Source organism: Parasteatoda tepidariorum, chromosome 9 (genome assembly GCF_043381705.1).
Source record: "Parasteatoda tepidariorum isolate YZ-2023 chromosome 9, CAS_Ptep_4.0, whole genome shotgun sequence".
Classification (NCBI taxonomy): Eukaryota; Metazoa; Arthropoda; class Arachnida; order Araneae; family Theridiidae; genus Parasteatoda; species Parasteatoda tepidariorum.
The window spans coordinates 31,335,148-31,343,348 of record NC_092212.1 but is presented as its reverse complement, the minus strand read 5'-3'; the positions used below and the strand labels follow the sequence as shown (position 1 = coordinate 31,343,348).

The following is an 8,201-nucleotide window of genomic DNA, read 5'->3' as shown; positions in this document are numbered from 1 at the left end:
TATATATATATATATATATACATATGGTGATTTTTAAACAAAAATTTGAATTTTTATACATTATTGCTATGGCTAACACAATGGTTTAGGGCAGTGTTTCCCAAAGTGTGGTACGCGTACCCCCAGGAGTGCGGGAACAGTTTAGCGGGGGTACACGTTCTTATGCAATATATCTTGGAGCAAACAAAAATTTCAAAAAATTTTATTTAAAAACAAAGCTAGCCATGAAAATTTACGATTACGTATTTTTCTGTTGGCTATTTTTTGCAGAGTTAACAGTTGATAATTAGTGGTGTCAACAGCCAGCTGTGATTTTTAACTTTTGTGTAATTTTTTATACTAAAAAATCCATTCATTTTTTTATTAGTGGTACACAGTGTTACAAGCATTTAGAAAGGGTACACAAAAGTCATCAGTTTGGGAAACACTGATTTAGGGTAAAGTGGGATAATTATGACTACGGGATAAACAGTATTTTTTAAAACTCACGAAAAGTGTAAGGATTTTGAAAAATATGTTTCATCAAGGTTTAAGTGTATATTTGTTTAGGAAACCTTTAAATAGTTCTTAGATAAAAATTTTGCACCAATATTCAAAAGATTTTAAAAACTTTCCAAATCTACTAAAAGTAAATTTCGGTGCGTATTGGTTCAAAGTAATTTCAACCATCCAAAAAAGTTTTGTTGGAAGTGTAAATTGATTTATAACTAAACCTAATTATGTTTTCTGCCATTTTTAATTATAATTTTCTGTTTGTATTAAAATTTATTACTTGGAAGTATATGGTCATTTTAAAATTTATGAAAAATGGGCAGACTACGTTCTACGCTTTTTGCAAAAAAGAATTCAAGTGGTTGCTAAGTTTATGTTTTAATGTATTCTTTTTTCAATCATTTAAACGAAAACTAATTTTCCACGCCACTACATATAAATGATTTAAAAGTTTATATGCAACGCCACTTTGTTCCAGCCCTATAGTAGGTGAAAATTTCACAATGTTGGCAAAATTCCCAAAAATTCTGAAATGTTTGGTCTTTAAATGTTTACTACTCTATAAAATATTTTGCCAAAAGTCTAGTAGTTGGCAACCATGTAAATATATATAGATTTTAAAATTTATAAAATTTATCCTGCAAAACGAATTCTAAATATAATTTAAGGAGAAATAAATTATCTTAAATTGTCTTCTACCTTACTAAAATAATCAAGTTAAAATAAAGTAACATCATTACCAGAAAAGATATATAAACACAAGCAAACGTTTTCATTGATTTATTTTTATTTTTTAAGTGAAAGTTACTTATTTAAGAGCTAGATCATTTATTTTTAAGGATGAATTTATTAAAAAATCTTTAAAAGAAATTAAAAACATATATTCTGCCTACATAAACTAAGCAATAAAGTCAAAGTAAATAAAATAACAAAATAACAACAACAAAAAATGAAGCATGAAAATTTTGAACCAACTAATAGGTATTTCTTAAGGAAAGATAATTTAAGTTTAAGATAACTTATTGTTAAAAAAGAATATAAATATAACTTTTAAAGGAAAAAACATAAATTCTATCAAACTGCTTTTTGCATAAACAAATTAATAAAAGAATAAATTCAAAATAAATAACGTAACATTATTTCAGAGAAAAGGTAAACACAAGCAATTTAAATATTGGTGAACAAACAATGGAATAACATTGGTGAACAATCTTTTTTTTTGAATTTATACTAGCACTTGATCCTATCTTATCCGTGCGTGGGGATTTCTTATTTAAAATAAGCGTTATTCCAAAATTTACAGTCTTTTAATAATTGTATTTTTAGCTCTTTATTTCTATATTAGTCAGAATGTATAAGTTTATAAAAAACGTATAAGTATTCACTCCTGAGTGAACTTTAAAAAAATCCTTGTTAGGAATATTTTATTAAATTGCTTAAAAACTGTTGTTTGTTGATAGAAACCGATAGCAGATTTGAAATCAATACGCCTAAATATTCTTTCGAAAATCCCATGCAAGAGAGAAAAAAAAATAATAATTCGTATTAAAGTAACATACGTAATGGTAAACAAAACTCTTTAATTACAATTAACTAAAAAATTAATACTTTAACTCATACATTAGAAGAAATAAAATTTCTCCTCATTGCATTAGTTTATAAGGAAAAGATGTATACAAGTGTATATGCATGTATATAAATATAAAATGATTTTTTTTATAAACTTGTACAATTGAACAAAAAGTGAACGAAACTAAAAATATCATTTTTCAAATGAAATCTGCTGCTTTCCGAACAAAACTAATTTCAAATTCGGAGCATCCACTTCCCACTTAGATAAGATCAATTACTTAAATAAATGCAAAAAAAATTTGTTCCCTACCCCTAGTGTAATAATCTGAGAGAAAGAATAAAATATATTAAGGAAAAAATCCAGAAAATATATTTAATGAAAAAAAATTAAATGTAAGCATAAATTAGCAATATAATCACATAAAAAAAAAAACGATTATCATGATGTAGTTTCATTTCAGAAAACGAAATAAAAACACAAGCAGGCGAAGATTTTAACGGAGTAATTGGTTTTCAGAGAAAGATAAGAATTTTAAATAATAAACAACTATATTAGCATCGAAAAAAACGACTTACTTTCAAGTTCTGTTATCAAATGGAGATCAAATTCATATCTGGCTCAGATATGGAACTAACTCTTTCTTCGCAAACCGTTCCAGCAGAGAGGGAGAAACTTATGCAACAGAAGAAAAAGAAATGACCTGCAGGCGTTTCACTAATTTGGCCACATAAGTAGGCAATTCGCAATCGGTTTGTCTTTTGTTTTGGCTCGTAAATTTGCATGCTTGAAAGAAATTTCTTTCTAAGATCTGCATAACATAAGGGTTATTAAAAATGGCGCAGGTAAAAAACGTAATTCGTGTCCTTCTGATAAAACATTCAGATGACATGGATTATGATTATTCATAATTTTGCCTCTCATTTTTTTATTAGTTTTATTTGAACTATGACTCAAAAGGAAAATTAAAATGTATATACATTAAACTTTTAATAAAAATATTTAATTATTACAGAAATCATTACTGAAGTTTTATTGAATGAAAATAAAATTATAGTATCTATAATACTTCTTGAAAAAAATTTTAATTATGAAGTTAATAATGTCTTACATCAGTGTTTCCGAAAGTGTGGTACGCGAACCCATAAGGGTGGGAGAACAGTTTAGCGGAGTTACGCGTTCTTATGCGAAATATCTTGCAACAAAGGAAAATTTCAAAAATATTTATTTTAAAACAAAGCTGGCCATGAAAATTTACGATTACGTATTTTTCTTTTGACTATTTTTTGCAGAGTTAACAGTTAATAATTAATGGTGTCAAGAGCCAGTTGTGATTTTTAACTTTTGTGCAATTTTTTTATAATAAAAAATACATTCCTTTTTTTATTAGTAGTACACAGCGCTATAAAAAATTTAGAAAGGGTACACGAAAGTCATAAGTTTCGGAAACACTGTCTTACATGATCGAAGCTTGCATTTCAAAATTAAAACAAAAATTCTACGTGGGAAATACAATTGATATATAAAGATGACTCATGAGTTTTACGAAAACCATTGCAGAAGTTTTGTTTCCAAATAAGAACAAAAAATTCTACCCAAAAATTAAGCTTTATGAGTTAATATTCATGGGCAAATTATAAGTATAGTGAGAACTACTGAAATTATTTCTGTTTGAAGAATTCTATAATACTTTTTAAGTTTACCAGGATCATAACACGGAAATTAAAATAAAAATTGTAAACATGAATTATCATCATTCGAAAGTTTTTAAATTATGAACTGAAAGTTTTATGTTGTCTAATACAGAATTTTTATTTAAAAACGAAAATAAAAACTCTGGAGGGGAATTACATTTCTTGAATTAATTATTAACGATGTTTCATAAGTTTACAAAAACCATTACAGGAGTTTTATTTTTGAATCAGAATTAAAAAATAAGCAAATTGCGCTTCATGGGTTTATTTTAATGTTATATTAAGTAAATTACGCTTCATAATTTTTACGTAAATAATCGTAGAATTTATATAAGAATGTAGAGTACTACACCATTAATAAAGTTTTTTTGGATGTAAAATAAAAGTTCTGAGCAAGATATATAGCTTTCGAATAACTCTTCTAATATGAGAAATAAATATTGCGCCTTTTTTGAGAGCATTTATTTCACACTGAAAATAAAATTCTGAGAAAAATTACACTTTTTAGTTAAATCTTTAAATGTGGAGATTTAATAAATCATTAAAAGAAGCTTACCTCGGAATGAAAATAAAATTTTGCGAATTACGTTTGCTATATCAAACTTTAAGGCAGAACTGACTAAAAGATTTGAGAGAACAATTGCAGAATTTTATTTCAGAAGAAAAATAAAAATTATAATTGTTTTTAAATGAGGCTCACATGTACATCATCATCACCCGACCATAGCCAAGCACCCATCCCTACTTACAGGTACATGCTTTTCTTTCTTTCTTTATCATTTTGATATAATCACTGAATTTTATACTAGATAGAAGTAAAATCGGTTCGAATTTTGTACCAGGCAGTAAATCTACCTTTTTGAGAAAAATTTCTTTCTAAGATCTGTAGACTATTTCAGCGTTTTTAAAACTAATGCACTCCTTTAAATGTTCATGAATTATTACTATTCATAATTTTGATGCATGTTCATAAAATTCATAACGACCAAAACTCGGAAAGAAAATAACAGTCTTTTAATAATTCTTATAAGAAATTGTGAGTTTTACGTGTTACATTGCAGTTTTTTTGTTTCGGCATTTTTTTTTTAAATAAATATTTAGAGATGATTTGTAAGTTTTCGAAAACCATAATTAAAAGTTATATTTTTGAGGGAATATTAAAGTTACAAGTATAAGTGACACTAGTATGCCTAATATATTGAGTTATATCGTTTATACGAATCACTGTAGAATTTATTTCAGAATGATTCAGATGCATTGTTGGCTTTTTTCATTTTATTTAGAAAGTTCATTGGAATCACAACTTAATGTGAAAATCAAAATTCTAAGGATAATTTATGGTTTTTAAGACATAAATTATAAGTTTTACATAATATATTTTAAAACTTTCATTTCAAAATCAAAATAGAATTTTTGATTAAGAATTATATTAATTGAATAAATATTTTATGATGTTTAATAAACAGTACAAAACCATGACATAAGTTCTTTTTTTAGAAAAAGAAATTATGAATTAATGAACTTCATTATGAACTTAATGAATTCAATTGATTTTTCATCTACTTATCTGTGTCGTTAAAGTCTAAATTATAAGCTCATGTCTTTGCTCCCGATTACAATACAACCTTTTAACATTTTGATGATATTGGAAGAGTATTGAAAAAGTTCTATTTTACTTGTAAACTAAATGTGTCAGATGATATAAATGAGGAAAGAATTTCAATATTAAATTGATTTTGAATAGATAATTTTAGCCTTTTATGCCTCAAAAAATTTTTTAATAAAATATTATTTCAAAATATCATTTTCATATATTTTACGTTTTTATTATTATTATTGATGGTGGTGAATAAGAACTTTTTTCGATGACAATGGAAAATATGATGCCTTTGTCACAAAAACTCATATGATTAAAAAGTTTTCCTCATTTGATAGTGATCATTCATTCAATTCATTATTCATTCGTTTTATTATTCATTCAATTCATTATTCATTTGTTTTATTATTCATTCAATTCATTATTCATTCGTTTTATTATTCATTCATTCTATTATTCACTCAATTCATTAACCATTCAATTCGATATTCATTCAATTCAGCCAATTAAAACTTATATAATTATTTGACCGATTATGCTCCAATTTTGGATTTAGGCATTAAAAATTACTAAGTTCAAAATAATGTAAGAATTAGCATATCTTACACTTTAAAAGTTTTCGCTTATTTTTCAAGGAAGTAATGAAAAATAAAAAATTACTAGCAGACCCTATTCCAAGCTTCCTGAGCTCAACAATCATCCTTTAGGATTTCTTTGCAATTCGAACCCGTTTCATTTATTTACTGCAGTGTTTCCCAAAGTGTGGTACGCGTACCCCCAGGGGTACGGGAACAGTTTAGTGGGAGTACGCGTTCTTATGCGAAATATCTAGCAGCAAACGTAAATTTCAAAAAATTTTATTTAAAAATAAAGCTAGCCATGAAAATTAACGATTACATATTTTACTATTGGCAATTTTTTGCAGAGTTAACAGTTAATAATTAGTGGTATCAACAGTCAGTTGTGATTTTTAACTTTTGTGTAATTTTTTTATTGTAAAAAATACATTCATTTTTTAATTAGTGGTACACAGCGCTTCGAAAAATTAAGAAAGGGTACACAAAAGTCATAAGTTTGGGAAACACTGACTTACTGTATACTTTTGTGTTTTGGTTTATCTTTATATGTATGCATATAACCTTTTTAAAACGAAGTTTTAAAAATAAGTTGAATAGAGAAATTATATGAATTACTTGTTCCAAATGTAATTACCAAGTAACGTTGAAATGTATTTAACATTGAAATTTAGTTAATATTTATAAATATTTCAATGCGATCTAGAAATTATAATAGAAGCAAGTATTTCATAGCATTTCTCTATATCAACGTTTCCATTTTAAAGCCCATTACCAACCACGGTCCCCATTAAGAAACAAGAAAAATCTACCATTTATGCCTGCTTTAATAGAAATTGATAGCTGATGTGAGAAAATCAGACAAGTTTCTCTACCACTCCTGGCTATCACTTTTAATTTAAAAAGTAGTATCACGATTTATCAAGACAGAATTCTAAACCCTTAAGGTTTATGCGTTTACTTTTAAATTTTCAAAATTGTCACTTAGAATATTCTTCGACAAAACACTTAAAATCTGTTTTGCAATAAATAAAAACATCGTTTCGAACTGTTTCGTTTTAAATAGTATAGGAGAAAAATTTACTTCTAATTAGTATGTAGAAAACTTGTTTATTGTTTTAAAAATAATCCACAGTCTTCGCCAGGGCGTGAAAGGGTGACAAGTTTCGGTGTTCTGGACAACCACACCTCCTACCCACTCATCGGTGGCATCCGGGATTGTTAACTAAATCCTAATCCCACGCTTCGTATAATCTGTATATTCCGCAAACACTGACCTTTCTTAATTAAAAGACGTAATAAAGTAGAAGGAAAAAACTAATCACTGTTATAACGGCTTCTCCCATTTCCTTATTGATTTCTCCGGTCATGGTCAATTGTATTTGAAAATTTAACCCATTTGTGCCAAGCTTCTTTTTAAAGGTACAGTTCCTTTTAATACAAATTAAAAAATGAAAAGGTAGAAATAAAAAACAAAAGTGTTTCATTGTAAAGATTAATTTCAATAAAATAAAATAGTTCTGTCTATCGAAATATGGATACCAATGTAAATATTTATATTTGGATCTGATCTGAAATGAATGAACAGTGGTTTCTTAAAGTGATATAAAACAGAAAGAAAGAATTATAAACAAATATGTACTACCACTTGATGCAAATAAATATGTACAACCACTTTTTTCACGTAGGGGAGAAGGGGACTAGTGTGGATAATTAAACATACAGAGATGCCAGACGCTCCGCTTTCTGCAAAAATATTTTATAAAGTGGAAGAATATAACCCTAAATTTTATAGAATTTAACAATTTTTGAATATGCTTTAAGAACCTCCCTTGGAGATAAAAACAACTACGTGGAATACATGTANCATTAATTCTTTTTCTAAAAATTCTATAACTATAAAAAAATTTTAATTATTTTTAAAAGATATTCATGCATTTTTAAAAAAGGGAGATGTATAGAGGTCTGGTATGAGAATATTTAAATGGTAAATGTTAAAAAGAGAAATGCGCAACAGGAAATCTGAATTGAAATTATCTTTCTTATGTTCTTTTAAATGGAACTAAGTAGCTTTACGATTGGGAAACCAAGAGCAGATATCATGTTCAAGAATCAGACAGACAAATCATAAAAATAGGAGAGATTTCTGTAGAGTATAGAGGAGAAATCAAAGAGCGGAAAATAACTTGAGATAATCGCGGTTTTTCAGATTTGATGACAGCTGCTACAAAGAGAAAGAAAAAAAGAGGAAGCTAAAAGAGAAACTTACACTT

At 27.0% G+C, this 8,201-nt stretch overlaps 1 protein-coding gene across 2 annotated transcripts in view; it reads right to left on the bottom strand.

The window, feature by feature from the left end:
• LOC107443512 (beta-1,3-galactosyltransferase 5-like) overlaps nt 1-7,149 on the bottom strand; it is a 17,556-nt gene extending 10,407 nt beyond the window's left edge. Inside the window, exon 1 of one of the 2 annotated variants that reach the window (XM_071185979.1) lies at nt 7,013-7,149. The gene's annotated coding sequence lies outside the window, so the exon portion shown is untranslated. Of the gene's footprint in view, nt 1-2,640; nt 2,812-7,012 lie in introns of those variants that run through there. The other variant, XM_016057420.4, reaches the window with a different exon arrangement.
• Nucleotides 7,150-8,201: the final 1,052 nt, after the last annotated feature.